The sequence below is a fragment of the Chiloscyllium plagiosum genome, unplaced genomic scaffold (assembly GCF_037043375.1).
Source record: "Chiloscyllium plagiosum isolate Xiang-an unplaced genomic scaffold, Cpla_swu_hap1 HiC_scaffold_12, whole genome shotgun sequence".
NCBI lineage: Eukaryota > Metazoa > Chordata > Chondrichthyes > Orectolobiformes > Hemiscylliidae > Chiloscyllium > Chiloscyllium plagiosum.
Window position 1 is genome coordinate 86,538,637 of NW_028270150.1, and position 18,345 is coordinate 86,556,981.

The 18,345-nt window shown below is 38.3% G+C and overlaps 2 long non-coding RNA genes across 7 annotated transcripts in view; one reads left to right on the top strand and one right to left on the bottom strand.

The window, feature by feature from the left end:
- The window catches only part of LOC122554961 (uncharacterized), a 112,694-nt gene extending 99,010 nt beyond the window's left edge, over nucleotides 1-13,684 (bottom strand). For 3 of the 5 annotated variants that reach the window (XR_015758925.1, XR_015758928.1, XR_015758926.1), the window contains exons 1-2: nucleotides 13,468-13,684; nucleotides 9,087-9,234 (exon numbers count right to left, since the gene is read on the bottom strand). This is a non-coding gene — a long non-coding RNA (uncharacterized LOC122554961). Of the gene's footprint in view, nucleotides 1-1,676; nucleotides 1,950-5,252; nucleotides 5,343-9,086; nucleotides 9,235-13,467 lie in introns of those variants that run through there. The other 2 variants (XR_015758927.1, XR_015758929.1) reach the window with 2 other exon arrangements.
- Nucleotides 387-18,345, top strand: part of LOC122554962 (uncharacterized) — a 53,253-nt gene continuing 35,294 nt past the window's right edge. Inside the window, exon 1 of one of the 2 annotated variants that reach the window (XR_006313123.2) lies at nucleotides 387-536. This is a non-coding gene — a long non-coding RNA (uncharacterized LOC122554962). Of the gene's footprint in view, nucleotides 537-857; nucleotides 1,556-18,345 lie in introns of those variants that run through there. The other variant, XR_015758930.1, reaches the window with a different exon arrangement.

Sequence of the window (18,345 nt, forward strand, 5' to 3'; positions counted from 1 at the left end):
TAGATACACATTTTTAAAATGATATGGAGTTGCCTGATAACAGTGACTTCATCTGATGAAGGAACAGTACTGCACAGCTTGTGCTTTCAAATAAACCTGTTGGACTATAACCTGGTGTGTGTGTGTGACTTCATTTGTTTCAAAATACAGCAATCGTAATGACAACAATATGACCTTATAGCAAAAATGTTACTTGCAACCTTGCCTCTTCTACAGTGCGATATAGATTTCTTTTACAAAGCTTATCACAAAAACACGTGGGATAATTTGACCCGCTGGTTTACTACAACTGGATGGCAGGTCGCGTGTGTTGTGCGCTTTCTTGCAGGGACCGCTCCGCCTACCCTTTTCGCAATGTTGACGCAATCTATAAATAGTAGAACAAAAGGACAACTTCCTTGAAGCTTGCTGAAACTGCATAAAAGGGTAAATGTTGACGTTGGGAAAACATAAGCGTTGATATTTTTGCGAAGATTGTTTTTATTTTAAAGAGTACACATTCTAAGACTTGGATTACATGAGATGTTCGCGAGTCAGTAAGTGTCTCACACTGTTTTCTTCTATTAAAACTCAGGAAGTATTTAGTCATGTACCTGTGTGAATTTTATCAAAGACTGTTGTTTCTTTTGTCCAGTACTTGAAAGATTACTTAGATACAAAACAGACTAGTTGTGGAGCGTTCAACTTATGTGATGAGTGTGAAGCGTATTCCTAAACAGTGCATATTTGGAGTATATTAAATCGTACCCTTTCGGGCATCAACTTGATTGTAGTAATTGTGCCTAACGACGGTATGACGCAATTACAGGCTTTAATTTTAAAACAGCTGATACAAAATTCTTTACTGCAAAATGACATTCGCACATAATACTCCGGTTTGTTTATGTCGATTTTTCACGTAGATAATTTGTCCACTCTTAATCCGTATATTACTATCGAGCTAAACTGTGGAACTGATGTTAGAATGTCCGTAATTACTGGAGAAACGTGATACGTTGTTTATTTGTTTGTTTGAAGTCGGGTTAAAACATAAGGGAAAAGAGAATAAGCGTACGACTGCTCTCTGTTTACCTCTGTTATTAAACTAACATCGCCGGATAGTGCAGCATGTGTAAGCACAGCACACCTTAGCTAAGGTAACATAAAGCAATCTGGCAACATTGTAGAGAAGCAATAATACTACCGTATTTACATTGATACACAGAGGTACTCTGCGTAAGGAGATTGACAGACCGAACTTCCATACAATAGTCAATTTAGAACTGGGAAAATTCCAAATTAGGATAGTGATGGCGTCACCGACCCAATCATCAATGTTCAGCGTGGCCATGAGGGTGGGACATCCGCTTTCGCGGAGTACTTTGTTCCAAACAATAAGCCATTTACAATACTAAGACTGGAAGAGGGTAGATGTTATGTTTTATAATGACCGATTCAAAGTAGAACTTAGGCAAGTAGGCCTGCGTGTGGATGAAATAAACGGAAAGTATCGCTACAAACCAAGTTCGTATTATCATCGGACTACTTGACGATGGGTTGGATTTTTATTTTAAAAGTTAGGAAAAACAATATTTACAAATGTAGTTCTGTTAAACATTGGTGCTGTAAGTGTAAATATTACAAATAGCACCGTGGTTAAACGACTGTAACTCAAAGCACGATTGAGGAGCAGGTCCTTAGTACCCGAAAATGTTTATTCTGGTGGAAGTTTGGTACAGCAAATGCAAGATACAGTGCTTTTAAGCAAAGAAAATAGGTCTCGTGCAGTCTGGTTTAGAAATACATTTTATCTTACAGGTTACTACAATCATCCTGTTGAAACAGACCAGTAAAAAGTTGTTGTCGGTACGGCATATTTAGAGGCACTTTTTGTGAGCGGTTCGTTTTCCGCAATCTTGTTTGTTTGCATTTTAAGGGCGTATTTCTGTATCATGCACCATTTTAGCTACCTGGAAAAATTCAACAATCTGGACAGTTAATGTTTGAAAATTCCTATGGTTATACTTTAGCACCAGCAATCTTAATGTTGACAAGACAATATTTATGTTTCCAATTAACTACGAAATTTCTGCCTATCTAAAAGCGGAACCACTGTTGATCGTTCTGGTGAAATTGAGTCCCCCCCCCCCCCCCCCCTTCTATTGGTCTGATCAAAACAGAACACTTCTCCGACAGAGACTTCGAATTCGTTCCAAACGTGAAAGGATTCATTGAAACGGTTATCTGAGCACTGGTACAGTTTGCTCAAATATTAACTACTAGCTATTAGAATTTGTTTTCCAACTACATAGAATTGGAACACAGCTATCATTGATCATGGGTTACATTTAAGAACCTCTTTGCATTAATGCAATAAGGTCCCAGAATGCTTCACAGGAGTATTCCATTAACAAACTTTCACACTGACCCCCAATATCTCCTAATGTTACTCCATGACCATTTGCTAGGTCAGATTTAAAAATTGAGAAGTCTGAGTTGAAAAGGGGAAAAGAGGTAGAGGTTTAGTTCAGGAATTCAGATGGTTAGATTTTTGACAGCTGAAGACCTGATCAAATGATGGAATAATTTAAAATTTGGATTACCAAAATTTGTGAAGCATAGAAGGGTTTCAGAGGAGATCACAGAATTAAGAAGAGGCATGTCCACAGAAAAATCCTTGGTTTGAAATTTCTTTTATCCACGAATCTGTGTTGATCAGTAAGTACAAGGGCTTCAGGTGAATGGAAATTAGGGCTTAGACTGCAGAGTTCTGACTTGACTGTTAGTAGAATGTGAAATGTTTGTGTGCTTCAGCTATACAAGGCATTAGTGGGACTATATCAGGAGAACAGTGTATAGTTTAGTCTACTGAGCTACAGAAGGATGTAAATGGGTTGGAAGCAGTCTAAAGAACCTTCACTCAACTAATGCCTGGTTTGGATGGGCCGTCTTGTGAAGAAGATTGGACAACCCAGGCTTGTATCCACTAGAGTTTGTAAAATGGGGGCGGCACGGTGGCTCAGTGGTTAGCACTGCTGCCTCAGCAGCAGGGCCCCAGGTTCAATTCCAGCCTCGAGCGACTGACTATGTGGTGTTTGCACATTCTCCCTGTCTGGTTTCCTCCCACAATCCAAAAATGTGCAGGTTAGGCAAATTGGCCATGCTAAATTGCCCATAGTGTGAGGTGCATTAGTCAGGGGTTAAATACAGGGAATGGGTCTGGGTGGGTCACTCTTCGGAGGGTCGGTGTGGTCTTGTTGGGCCAAAGGGCCTGTTTCCATACTGTAGGGAATCTAATCTAATATTAAAAAATGAGATGATTTGATTCGAAATGTAGGATCCTGAGGGGTCTTGACAGTGTTTGAAGAAAATGTTTCCTTTTATTGAAAAATCTACAACCGGGGTCCCCCATTTAAGACAGATAGAAATTTCTTGTTTCTCTCAGGATTGAGAGTCTTTGCAACTCTGTCCCTCAAAAGTGAAAGCAAACTCTTTGAAACATTATTAAGCCACAGGAAGATTGATTCTAGATAAGCAAGCGTGAAAGGTTACTGAGGTAGATGGGATTGTAAAGTGATCGGATCAGCCATTGCCTTATTGAATGGCAGAACAAGCTTGAGGAACTGAGTGGTCTATTCCTGTACTTTTTTCTTTTTTCAGAATAGTTTAGTTGAGGTAACTAAAACGTGGATGAGCATTTCCGCAGTAGATAGTGGAGGTGGGGAAACGTTGTGCAACATTGGATATGAAATGGGCAAAATTAGAGATGGAATGGATGTGCGGGTGGGAGTTCATCTCTGATTCAGATATAACATCATAATTGCAAACAATCTTTTTCCTCTTTTGGTCTTCCCAGTATTTCATTGGAAGATTCTGCTTTTCTAGTACTTGGTGTTGGTTAAGTTCTCCTAGAGCTTGGAGACAGAGGGTTCCAAGGAGGTAATGATGACACAGTTGTTTTTCAACAGCTTAAATGCTCATGCTTTTTGCTGCTGAGAGTCAAAACATGAATAGAGGGATCCCAGGTTAGATTCTTTGGCAACAGGGAATAATGGTGTAGATCAAGAAGATAAAACTATTTCTTGTGATTGACTGACTGGAAATAGACATGCAATCCTACTTAGCTGGATGACCATGGCTAGGTGTTAGAGGAGAATGTTGTGGTCAACTGTAAAAAGCTGCAGACAAGGAGGAAAAAGTTCATTTTCTTCACAGCCTTTGTTTTTCTTAGTTCTGGAGTTAAAGCTATCCAAAGCGTAAAGATTAATTCATAAGTATAGGTTTATTTTTCAAAAGATGTTTTGGTATAGGATATTCATACTATCACAGGAGTAAAGCTAAGACAAACATAGTTTTAATGTTTGATATCCAATTTACATTTATGGTAAGTCAAAGCTGTTCCATCACAATTGTCAACAGTAAACTCATTCCTGTTTACATCCTTTGTTTGATAACAAAGCACAAATCTCAAAAGACAAGAATGGTCATACAGCCTATGTAAATATAGAAATCTACTACACTGCTGTCAGCCTAGAACAATTGCATCACCTTGTCTCCACCACTGCATTCTGAATATCCAGATACTGATTCTGTCTAGCAAGAGAAAGTATATCCTTATATTAATTACCACCATATTTTGCCACTTTATATTTGCTTCCTTGACCTGAAGCCATGTGTTAACCTAAGCTGCAAATTTACCTTTTCTATTCATTGTATTTTACATAGTTACATGAGCCCTTCTCATTTTTGCTTCATTTCAAGGCAAAGAATGAGTTGTAGTGAGTTTGTGCATCCTTGTAACTCATTTGCAAAACTCTATATAAAGCATTGAAGGTCACTGCAAAAGACTGAAAGGGGTGAAACCCTTTACTGTATAAAACATTTTTGTGACAAACAGAATGCTGGAGAAACATAGCACATCTGGCATTTGTGGAAAGAAAAAGTTAATTTTTCCGAGTCCAGTAAGACACTCCAGCATTCTGAAGAAGAGCTATTCTGAACTAAATGCAAACTCTGTTTCTCACTGTAGAGATGTGGCCAGACTTGTTGAGTTTCTCCAGCATTCTTCAGACTTTCAGTAGGTACATTATTTTAACTATTATTTCTTTTGTGATAAAGAGGAACTTCAGCTATTTGCCATTTAGTGCACTCACACTTCCACCCTCCTCTTTCCTTCCTCATTAATTGCTTAACATTTCAATTAGACCAAAGTATAGTAGTATTATGATCAGTATTTCAGTTGGGAGAGTGTTATTCTGAAGATCTCAAGGTCCCTGGTTTGTTCCCATTGTGGCAAAGTGCAGTGTTTGGAATCTTGTAGTACAGTGTTCCTACATCTGGACAAGAAGGTCCAGGTTCAAGTCCTGAAAGTGTCATAACATGTCAAAACAAGTTCATTAAAAATAACTTCAATAGCACTGACTACTGCCATACTAGTTTGAAAACACCTTATTTGGTCTGAATTTTTTTGAAGTTAACCAGACTCTGGACTGGTTAATACTTTTGGATGGGAGACCATCTGAGAATGCCAGAGGCATTAAGTTTTTGAGGGTCTTATGGGACCGTGATACTAGACCTATCTCTGGGGCCAGATAGTCTGTTTTCAAGTTCCACCTGCTTCAAAAATGTTATAATATGTCTAAACCAGTTGATTAAAAATATCTATGATAGCACTGTGTGGCTGGGGTAAAGACACTTTGTGTAATTTAACAAGAACTGGTTGAACAGCTGCTGTTTTTCTCATGTATTCCTTTTAAAAACACTCATCATGTTTCTGTAATTATAAAACTTGAAATTTTATAAGCAATTCAGAAAGTTTTTGATATTCCCTACATTGCTAAATGAACATGCTGTCTGCTTTCAAATGCCACCATCTAACTGCTGTTTATTGCCAGTCTACTCTGGGTAACCTTTGACATAGCTGAGCTTGCTAACTAATGAACCTGTTTCCAATCTCCCTTTCCTCTCCAAAGCCCTCAAACATGCTGTCATCCCAAATTCATGCCCATTTATCCTAGAACTCTGAATCTCTCCAAGTTTCTACCCCTGCCACAACACTGAAATAGCTCTCAATGTCATAAATTTTGTCTTGTGTGACAGTGACAATAATGGCAATTCTTTTACTACATGTCTACAACATTTTATATTTTGAACACTAGCTTCCTACAAAGCATGGCCATTTTTCCAATTCAGAAAACGGCACTCCAAAGCAGTTATGAATGAAGTTCAAGTCCTATAGCATGGAGACTGGCCCTTTGGCTCAAACTGGTCCATGCAAACCAAAATGTCCATCAGCTAACCCCATTTTCCTGCACTTGGCCCATATCCTTCTTAACCTTTCCTATCCATGTTTTTGTCCAAATGCCTTTTAAATGTTGTTAATATACCTGCCTCAACCACTTCTGCTGGCAGCTCATTCCACATGCATATCATGCTGTGTTTTTCTTTTTTTTTTAAAAAAAGGTTGCCCTTCAGGTTCCCTTTTATTCTTTCCCTTCTAACCTTAAACTGACATCCTCTAGTACTTTATTCCCCAACCCTGGGAAAAAGACTGAGTGCATTCCACCCTATCCATGCCTCTCATTATTTTAAACACTTCTATAAGATCCCCATCTTTGTTTTCTACGCTCCGAAGAAAGTCCTAGCTTGGCTGACCTCTCCCTATATCTCAAATCCTTGAGTCCTGGCAACATCCTTATAAATTTCTTCTGCACTCCTTCCAGTTTAATAACCTTCCTATAGCAAGGTGACCAAAACTGAACGCAATACTCCCAAGTGTGACCCCACTAAGACTTGTAAACAGCAACATAACGTCCCAACTCCCTGACTGAAGGCCAGTGTGCCAAAAGCCTCCTTCACTGCCCTGTCTACCTGTGACTCGACTTTCAGAACTGTGAACCTGAATACCAAGGTCCCTCTGTTCCACTGCACTCCTTAAGGCCCTACCATTCATCATGGAACTCTTACCTTGATTTGACTTTCCAAAATGCAAGACCTCACACCGATCTATATTAATCTCCATTTTCTATTTCTTGGCCCACTTCCCCAGCTGATCAAGGTCCTGCTGCAATTTCTGACCATCTTCCTCACTGCCCCACAATATCTCCTATTTTAGTGGCATCTGCAAACTTTCTAATCATGCCTTGTACATTCTCATCCAAATCATTGATAAATAACAAACCGTAATGGGTCCGCACCAAACCCTGAGACACTTCACTAGTCACAGGCCTCTAGTCCGACAAACATCCTTCCACTACTACTCTCTGCTTCCTACCATCAAGTGAATTGTGTATCCAATTTGCCAGCTACTCCCGGATTCTGTGCTCTAACCTTCTAGAGCAGCCTACTATGTGAAACCTTATCAAAGGCCTTACTGAAATCCATACAGACTGGGACTAATGCCCTACCGTTGTCAACCTTCCTGATCACTTCATCAAAGAACTCTAACAAACAGTTCTGTATAGGATTCAACATTCTACTGTCTAATCTCGTCACTTTTTAAAGTTCTGCTATTCATGTTCTAACCCATACCTTGTGTTCACTGACCTAGACTAGTTTCCCCCTGAGCAATGCCTTTCACTAACAAAATGCTTTTTCTTTCCCCTGAAATCACTCCCTCATCTCAATCCTTCAAGTCTCAGTAATTTCCTTGAACCTTACAACTTGAGATATGAGAGTTGTTCAATTGGCGACAACGTCTTCAGCTTCCAAGGCCCAAAATTCTGGAAGCCACTGCTTTTTTGCTGCTTCTTAAGATGTTCCTTAAGCCTTGCTACTAAGAGACTTTAGTCATTGGCCTTAATATTTCCTTCTGGCTCCAGGTTTGTTTATTATTTTTTCTGTAAAGAGCTTCAGATATTTCACTAATGTTAATGGTTCTAGTTACATGTTGTTAGTGACTAGCTTTAGTGTCAGAATCATAGAATGACTGGAGCCCTCAAGCTTTCAACCCATCCTGTCTGCTGGCTATTTGCTAAAGCAACTCTGCCAGCCCCAATTTCCCTCCCTTTTCCTAAACCTTGCAGATTTTCTCTTTGGGTACTAATCAATTTTATTTTAAAAGCAATGATTAAATTAGTTACCACCACACTAAGTGCAGTTCAGATCCTAACCACTTGGTTGTATTTTTTTAAATTTGTTTCTTGAGTTGCGTTTGTTACTTTCTTCAATTGCTATCTTTTGGTTCTTGATCCTTCTGCCATTGAAAACCGTTTGTCTCTATCTAACCTGAGAAACCTCATGGCTCTCGTTTTTCTTCCTTCTTACTATTTAAATTGCCATAGATGATTTTTGGATTCCCCTTTCTGATAGCTCCCTTTTATTGTGTTTCTTCTTAGTTTCATTTTCATATCTCCCCTTAACTTTCAATATTCTGCCTGTTTCTCACTTAGTGTCATCCTGAGACCTGTCATACATGTCATTTTCTGCTTCGCCTGTCATGCAATGAGTTTTGGCATTGGTTGTCTTTCCTTTCTCTCTCCTCAGTTTTTGAGAATTTATTTCCAATGCAGCCCGTTAGTTTGTTACAGCTGTGCCTAGCAATATTTGATTCCAATTTACCTTGTCAAGGTCTAATCTCACCCCAATGAAATTGGTCCTTTTCCAATTGAATATCTTTAAACTACAGTTGCTCCTTGTCCTTTCAATAGCGAGCCATAATACTATGATCACAATTCCCCAAACATTGCTCTGATCTCTTGACCCACCTCCCTTCCCAGATTCAAATCTAGCAATGCTTCCATCTGTGTTGGCCTGAAAACATAATGATCAAAAGAAAATGCTACCGAATGCACTTCAGAAGCTTTCTTCTGTTCCCTTTACAGTATATTACCATCCTAATCTACTCAATAGTGCTCCTATACTACTAACTTTCCTGCAAATTCACACTTCTGCTTTTTCCTATTGGTGACCAATAGAATACAAGCAGGAGTGTAATTGTACCTTGCTTCTCAACTGAAACCAATTGTAACCATATTGACACCATTGTCAATATTAAACAGTACTAACTCTCCTCTTAGTTCTGTTTTCCTGAAGTAGAAACTCTTCCCTCAGAGCAATGATAACTCATTTTTAATATATTTTTATAAATGGAATTTACAACTACTAACCTCAAGCTTTCAATTTAATTATCAAATTCACATTGGGTCAAGTGTAGCATTTTGAATCCTGTTGACTTCTGTCCTGATAAGTGGTGATTAGGACTTTAACAATCCAGCATGATGCTCCACTGGACATAAATGTAGCTGGACACAATTCCTGGAATTGTAAAGAATGTGTAGCATTAATTACCATGTTCATATAAAATGATTACAGTCAGTTTTATATTGTTACCTCTTAGTCTGTTGACTAGCATGTGAATATTTCGACCACTTGGATCAAAGAATAGTTTTACCCATACCGATTTATTATGCAAGTGTGACTCAACTCGTCCCACTCCCATGTACCATTCTAGAAGCCATGCCATTTTGTTTCTTTTTGAGTGCCTATTTGCATCACATTTGAAGCCACTGGTGGACATTGTACATGCAATGCATTCTTAGGCCCTAACCATTTAGTGTGTTTTTATTTCTCTTCCCAAAAAGATTAATTTCCTCAAGCAATCTTTTTGTTCATTTACCAATCATCTTAAATCCACATCCTTGAATTCTTCTTCCATCTGAAAGTACAAATAGTTTCTCTCCATTTATTTAGCTGAGACCCTGCATGATATTGCACACACATCAAGTCTCTAAAGCATTCCAAAAGGACTAAATGTTCTAGGGGCAAAAGGTGGAGAGAAAATAAATATACAACAAATATCACTAGATGACAGTGCTTGGGAAATGACTACGACTAAAGACCAATAAGCCCCAAACCTGATGTAGTACATTCTAGGATATTAAAGGAACTAGCTACAGAGATAGTGAATACCTTGATAGTAATCTTCCAGTAATCCTTAGATTCAGGAAAAATCCCAGAATATTGGAAAACTGCAAATGTAAACTTTTTCTTATAAGATAGTTATTGGCAATTAGTTTAACTTCTATTTTTGGGAAAATGTTAGTCTGTTAAAGGATGAAATAGCAGAGCATTTAGAAATACAAAACATGATTAAGCAGATTCACCATCGCTTCATGAAGAAGAAATCATGCCTGACAAATTTACTAAGTCTTTGAGGAGACAGCAAACAGGATGGATAGAGAGGAAGCAGTGGATATAATATTTGGCTTTTCATAACTCGTTTAATAAGGTACCACACAATCATTTAATAAGCTAAGATTAGGGTCCCTGGTGTTGAAGGTAGCATGGCTAGATGACTGGCTAAGTAATGGATTTGAGATAAAGGAGACACTTTCAGGGTGGCAGTCCTTAACTAGCGGTGTGCCACTGATCAGCATTGGGGCCACAATTATTTACCATATAAATCAAATTATTTGAATGAGGAAAGTGCATATACAAATCACCAGGTTTGCAGTTGACACAAATAGGTGGGAAGGCAATTGGTAAGGATAATGAAGGGCTCCTGTCCCAAACGTCGATTTTCCTGCTCCTTAGATGCTGCATGACCTGCTGTGCTTTTCCAGCACCACTCTATTCTTGACTCTACTCTGCAGTCCTCACGTTTTCGCCAAGGATAATATCTGTCTGCAGACAGCTATAGACAAGTTAAGCAAGTGGGCAAAAACATGGTGAATGGAATAAAATATGAAGTGGTGCATTTTGGTAGGAAGATGAAGATTACTTAAATGGAGAAAGACTGCAGGAATGCAACAGAACAAAGGATTTGGGAGTCTTCATTCATGAATCACAAAAAGCTAGCATTCAAGTTCAACTACTATTGGGAAGGCAAATGGAATGTTGGCCTTATTTCAAAGGGAATGGAGTATAAAAGCAGGGAGGTTTTGCTAAAACTACACAACCCATTAGTCAAACTCCAGCTGGAATACGGAACAATTTTGGGCCCCTTTTTTCTGAGAGATGCTGGCATTGGAAGGCAGATTCAGGGAAGATTTTCTAAACTGATGCAAGTTGTGGAGGGATTTCTTGAAGTTGGATAGATTGAGTTTGTACTTTTTGGGAAAACAAAACAACGAGGCACCCTTATTGAATACATAAGATTCTTGGGTCCCTTGACAGGGTAGATGCAGAAGAATTGTTTGCCCTTGTGGAGATGTTTATAAAGCAGAGAGCATTATCTCAGAATAGGGGCTTATGTATTTTAAAATAAGTGAGGAATTTCTTGTCAGGAGATGGGTGTTTGTGAATTTGTGGAATTCTTTATTGTAGAAGGCTGTCAACTGAGTCCCTAGATATATTTAGGGCTGAGAGTGTTTTTAAAAAGAAATTGAATCTAGGGTTATGGGGGAAAAGGTAGGAAAGTGAAGTTGGAGAATTGAGATCAGTCATGAATGACAGAGCAGACTCAATGGACTGAATGGCCTACATCTGCTTCTATAATCTTACGGTCTAACCCACCTCTTCTCCCATATATCTGCGCAACTGTTCCTCCCACCAACCATTTTCATAAGTGGGTGACTGCAAAGAAACTCTTGCTAATATTGTTAGGGTTTGAATGCATTTGTGTGAAAAAATGCAAATCTTTTACCAGTGAAGTCAACATGCTATATAGTTTTAATGCACTTTGTCAGTTGGAGAAAATTATAATTTTTAAACTTGTTCTTTACTTTATTGACCAAGCTGACTGACTTCCAACATCTTTTTAAAATGACTTGCCAAATACAATAAGCAATCACTTAGTTGTGAGGGCACATTTGTCATTGATAATTTACCCACAATCATCTGCCACAAATTAACTTTAGAAAAGGAGTTCATTCCATGCCCTACCCCCACTTTTTAAAAAAAGATTGTTTGTGTATAATTTAATCTGGTACTTATCCTCAAAATTGTGTGTCCTGGGTTACATAAACATTTGTAGAAGAATGGAGGATTTAGCCACTTGGGCTGCTCACATTCATATTGTATTGTCCTGTTTATAGCTGATTTTTCCTTACTATTACTCTATTTAAACTAAACTGTTTTGCAACATTAGAAAAAGGATAAACTTCTATATTATGTTCCTTTGGTATCTCAAACAAATATAAACCTCAGTTTCCTTGCGTGTCAAACAATTACTATCAGAGGGAAGAGAAAATAAGTGTCTTCCATCAATCGTCTGCAAGTGTAGGTCATAACTAATCATGAGTAACTGCAAGAATACCCAACTTGAATAATTGTGCATTTTCTACCTCCACTGGAATTTTCAGATCTACCCTACCTCTCCCTTAGATTCAGAGTGAAAATTAATATCAACTGTGAACACTTTGTGCTACTTCACAAACACTCTAATAATGTCTGAACACTGAGTTGTGGACAATTTATGAAAACAATGGCTAAATAAAAATACTACAGCAACAGTAGGGCTCTAAAATTAAACTTCCATTCAGGTTAATGGAGAAATTGATTTTTAAATCTAGAATTGTTTCAGTGATCAGATTTCGCAGGAAATTCTCGATGGTGCAATGGCGTCCCACTGGAGGCATAGGTGCTCATACTTCAGCCAATGGACCACAACCAACTGATTTGTCAAAAGTTCTTTACCCTGATAATTTAGTTCTATTCATGCTTTGAATAGGTGTAGATCTTTTAAAGAGGTGATTTTTTTTTACCCTATTGAATAAATCCTATTCGGACTACTAATATTGAGCAGTAGCAACAACTGAAATAGGCTAATTCAATTAAAACAGATTTTAAATTTTCTATATAATCCAAGGTTCCATGGTACACGTTATCCAGATGAATGTGGGCAAGGAAATAACTAACACTTTCTGCAAACATTTAGGACCTCTGGACTTTGCCAGATTGCTGAAACCTTTTGAGCAATGTAAACACTGGAAGTCATTTCTTCTAGTCCACTGGCAATAAAATAACCTACATCCTGGTAGCCACTTTCAAATTATTAGCATTTCAAGATTTGCAGTAAGATATTTGTTTTCAGAGGGTTACCCGTCTCAATGAGTTGCTTGATCGTTTGCCTTACCTCAGTGATGCCACTCTATTCAGCTGGTTGGTAGGGCTCATAATTACAGATGGCCATCCTAGTCGATACAGTAAAAGATTGCAAGTCTGAATCAGTCAGGTGACCCCAATAGTTCAAGTTTCCCATGACTACAAACAATGTTTTTCATATCTTCGCAATTGCTGAGTGGTACCCACAAACTCCAGATGCGTACCAAATACACGGAGGCAGAAGTGGAGCCACATGTACAAGCTTCGAGATCTTTCCTAAATGATACTCTAAACATCGGGAAGTTTGACAGAACCTCCACGGAAGGGTGGTTGGGGGAATATCAGGGAATGAACTAGTTAATCGCCATCTAAAATAACGCACCCATCTAATTCATTGACGCCAATCTTTATTGCGAGTACGAAACGGATCAGGACTGCGTACTTGTAAATATTCATCAGAAACATAATAGAGCCCTTTTTAAAACCAAAAAAAAGCCAACAGACCTGCAAAGACGTGGGCCAGTTGGGTAAATTCAATGTGAAAGCTCGGCGCAATTGGTGTACTGCTGAATCGTTCGGACTGGTATGGTTTGAAGAAGTGGTCGTCATTGGAGTGAATGTCAGCGCGGTGAGAAGTTGGAAGGAGGGAAACTGGTGGCGGAGCTTGTTTTGTGATGTGAAGAACCGTTGGCCGAGTGGCGGCGGCGGTAACTTGCGCCGCTGCCGTTGGAGCCCAATTTCAAACTGTCAGCGCGAGGAGCTGCTATTACCCATCATGCCGCGTGCCTCCCCCACCCCTCCCCCGCTACTAACGAATTTGAGTCGAATCTCGGTTTTCGGCGCCATTTTCGACTGAAGCGAAAAAAACACAGCAGCAGCAGCACTACATGCAGATTGCATAGGGTGAAGAGAAGCAGAGGAGACAATACTGAGGGTCGAAGAGAGACGGAAAGAAGTAATGAGGTGAGAGGGACAGAAAAAGCGAGGAAGGTTAGAGTTGAAGTCAAGCCGCTCACACACAGGTAAAAGCAGCTTGGATACTGATAACTCCGGCGGTAACCAATGGGACCTTGCTCTCTTTCTCTCTCTTTAACCCCCACTTCAAATAATTAATCCAGTATAAGAGGAGCAAAAGGATAAAAGACGCATATCATCTGCCCAGTGTGGAATGAGCAGGTTTGTTTTTTTCTTGTTTCTTTCCTGTCTTGTCAGTTGGCACTTTTTAAAAGAAGTTTTGAGCGGGACGCGTCTCTTCCTCCTTCGCTGTCCTCCGGCACCCCCTAAAGTTTGTTTTCATTTACTCCTTGTCCAGAGAGGAAGGAAAAAAACAATAGGGTGTCTGAAAGGGGAAAGTGGGACTTGAACGGTTGAATCCGGTGGCTTGTCGCAACGAAGTTATAATTGGTGCAATGTTTTAAAAATTGGCAACGCGATGATGGGGAGATGCGCACAAATATAGCTGATTCTGGGGAAAGTTTTTTTATTGTATGTGACAGTGCGAGGCGATCTCGAACTCCCACAGTTTCCTACTTGGTCAAATGCCACCTTCCCCCCCCCCCCCCCCAAAAAAAAAACTAAACACACGTTATCATTTCTCTCGGAAGTCAGTCCTGCTTGGTAAGTGTTTTAAAATTTTCAGGGCGGCATCAAGACTATTCTTAAATGTGTCGATGTATAATTTAGTCTGATTTTAACGGTGGCAGGGGGGACGAACTGGGTTTCCTAGCCGCCCGGCTACAGTAAGTACAGTACGGCGACCATTGGCGTTTACCGCAAGTAACCAGGCACCAGCCTCTCCTTCGGGGTCACAACTTTCGCTCTTTTCCCCCTCACTCCTTTCTGGGTAGGCTGAGTTCTTCAGAACCGCTCGTTCCAAAAAATGAAACTGCATTTTAAAACCATCCCTCAGCTTTAATTGAGCTTTAAAGGGAGAGAGAGAGAGTCTTTTATTGCGAGGATAGTTCGCGATCCGAGGTACCTGTCTTGTAACATTCATTTATTTTCGCTATAACTCTAAATGTTAAGACCGCCGATTCATCTGAAATATTCTCCTCCAATACCAGCCCCCCCCCCCCCCCCCCCCAGTAACCATGAATAAATGTCAGCCTTTTTGTATTTTTCCCACCCAGTCCCTACACTTATTTTCTCGAAACTTTTAGTGGATTTTTAAAAATGTGGTGAGTTAGAAGTTTCAATTTTTAATTGGAATTAATTTTAGACACTTCGTGACATTTAGATTGCGAGAATAACGGTATTTGAGTAAACTTTTTTTTCCTCGCTGGCGTGGGCGCAAATGAGTATGTGTACGTATGAAATCTTTGACTCGCAAAAAACCGTTATTGGCTGATGTCTGAGATGAATTAGAGTAGTTTTATGGGGATGAAATATAGAAAAGAAATGTAACGTGTGGCAATAAGCAGACTTACTGAAAGCTGATGACCCAGTCATGTGAAATCTGAAATAAATTTGATTTTAATAATGTATGGTAACAATTGTGAAATGCAATTAATTACTTTGCATGTTGCCCATGGTTAAGTAATTCTTGGGGCCCTTGAAAGAAAAATGTATCAAATTTAGTTTTTTTATAAATGTCCGCTGAAAAAGCTAGATGTGGATCATAGTCGACGTTTCAGATATACTTGGGTTTTAAAATGTTGTCCCCGATTAAGTCCGTAAAATGGGTGTCGTTGTACGTGGGCTTAAACCTTTTGTAGTAATTTCTTCAATGTATTTACAGTATTTGAACAATTGCTATATAAAAAAAAAACTTTGAGATTGTTTACACCTCTTGAAAAGGTTTGCGACAGAAAACTGAGCAGTATTAAAAATGTAGTTACACTTGCTAAGGATAATTTGAGTCCAACTTATTCCAAATGTGTTCATCTATAGTAGGTCAAGGCCACTGGTGATAAAACTCAATCAGTACATCGTGAAGTTGGAATGGTGCTGTTCTCTTTACTGTCTTCCCAAATTTCTGCATGTAGTTTAAGTTACAGCATTAATGCACAGGGTTTTCTGAAGAATATACTGTATTCCTCTAGTCATGGCAAAATAAAACAGCCCTTCAAAAAAAAGTTTAGGACAAGATGTGCAATCAGTATTTGGGCATTACTAGCTATGCTGTGCTTTATTTTGCTTTAATTCAAAAAAATAAAAACAGAAAAGTGCCATGAAATAGTTTCACTTGTTTGTCAGGAAGACTACAGACATATAGTTTAGTAATTATGCCTATTGTTGCTGCAGCTTACAATCATCTGGATAATGTTTATGTGAAAACAGCCACAGATAATCAAACTGTTGTTAAAATATTGTACCTATTTGTATTATGCAACAGTGATAACTTTTCCTCGACGGTATATTCATATTGACAAACCATCACTCTATTTTCCTTGCACAACACCAGTCTGAATCAAAGTGAGACTTACCAGAATGACTAAATGATATGATGATAGGCTTGTTATTAAAGAATTCTGCAATGTGTTAAATAATGTAAAATTTTCTAGCATATCTTCTAAATATGCCATTTAGTGGACCCACAAAATACATAAGCTCAGTGAGTTAACTTGCATGCTTAACATCAACCTGAGCTACAAATTTTCTCAAAAATCACAGACATAAATTATATTCTGTCAGTAGTAATTTTGTTTGCGTAAAAGAAAGTCTGAAAAAGTTAATTATGCACACCTTTGTTTTTGACCCAAATGTCATAGATTGCTAATTAGCACAGGGACATCTAAAATTAATGCTTGGCATGCTTCAGAAATGGAAGTTGTTGTCAATTCTAAAGGAAGCCGACATGATGGCCTTCTAATCTCCTGTTGACTAAAGTTGAAGGAAGTGAGCTGTGCTTCCCTACCATCTCAACTCATCTTTACAGAAGTCCTAATTGGAAGGTTGCACAAACAATCTTAAGAAAATTATTAGGTAGCTTACTGTTATGAATCAGTTATTATTGCAAGCTATTGAGAGATTGCAATTGAAATTATATCAATGATGAGATTACTTAAGGATGATGTGTATGCTATACTGAAACATTGGCAAAAATTACGGTTGGTTTATGCCCCTTTTGACAATTAGGGAAAGCATCTGCAGTCATTGTTTTTACCGATTTAGGGAAAGCACTTACAGCATGGCTATGTGACCATTAAATTGTTTTTGCTCGTTTCTCAACCAGGTTACACACCATTTTTGAGCTTTTGCCTTTAATGTCTGAACATTTTGGATCATATTTGAGCTATACTACCTTGCACGCAAGAATTATAAACATCCTTGGGTATAGATTTTGCATTGTGAGCCAATAATAGGGTTTTCTTAAATCACGGGAGTTTTTTTAATCAAGAAGAATACAGTAATTTTTAAGATATTTCTATAGTGAAACATGTGATGCTGGAAAATCACTTTTACATTTTTCTAAATCTGATTTAATAAGTAGTGCAAAGAATTATTTCGGCAAAATACACTTTTTTCCCTTAAGTCAACTTCTGTAGTTAAAGTAGTTGTTTTCTTAACATCAGAAATACAATATCATAACATTTGCATAATAGATTAGTTACTCTCAGGTTTGCCTAACTATAGCTATCAATACAGTTCTGATTTTTATCTTGCAGCGTGATAAACATACTAATTTGCAAGTACTCAGACTTATAGTATTGCTATTTTTTTCTGTCCCTCCTACACTCGTATCATTGTCTCTCAATTTGCTTTTACAGTTTATAATTTTGTACATAAGTGGGTAAAAGACAAAAATGTGGACAACTTTGTCCAAGTAAGATGCAGATTTTAATGTAAATTTCAGAACTGCAGAGAACAGTACAATGGCAACCATTACATTTCCAGAAACATTTCTGATTGATTAATTGTGTAGTATCTTAATTCACATTTTGCAACAGATGTTAACTTTTTAATTTGAATGCAAAGGTGAAGTGTATTTTAGGGCTTGCTCATGAAATTCTGATTCACTGATTTGGAAAAGATAAGCGTACAAACTGAGACAAAGATGGCCAACAAGTCAGTAGCTTATTTATTTTTGTGTTCCTGTCCAGATTGAAGTTGCAAAAGTTCAGTAAAATTGTAACACAAATGTCTATTTTAACTTAGAAACAAAAACAGAAATTGCTGGAAAAGCTCAGCAGGTCTGGCAGCATCTGTGCAGAAGTCAACAAATACCTCTAAATTATACAAGGGAAACTAATATTTCTTTGGTATGATCTTAGAATTATGTAAATCCATAATATTTCTGCTTTGTGCATTTGCTGCAATTTCATATGTGATGACTACTGGTTTATTTTTAAACTGAACACTCTGCTGCTTTATGAAATTGAAAGCACTAGGACCTTGGAGAAGTCTTTTCCGCTATTGCCATGATTTTGAGCTAGGCCTAAT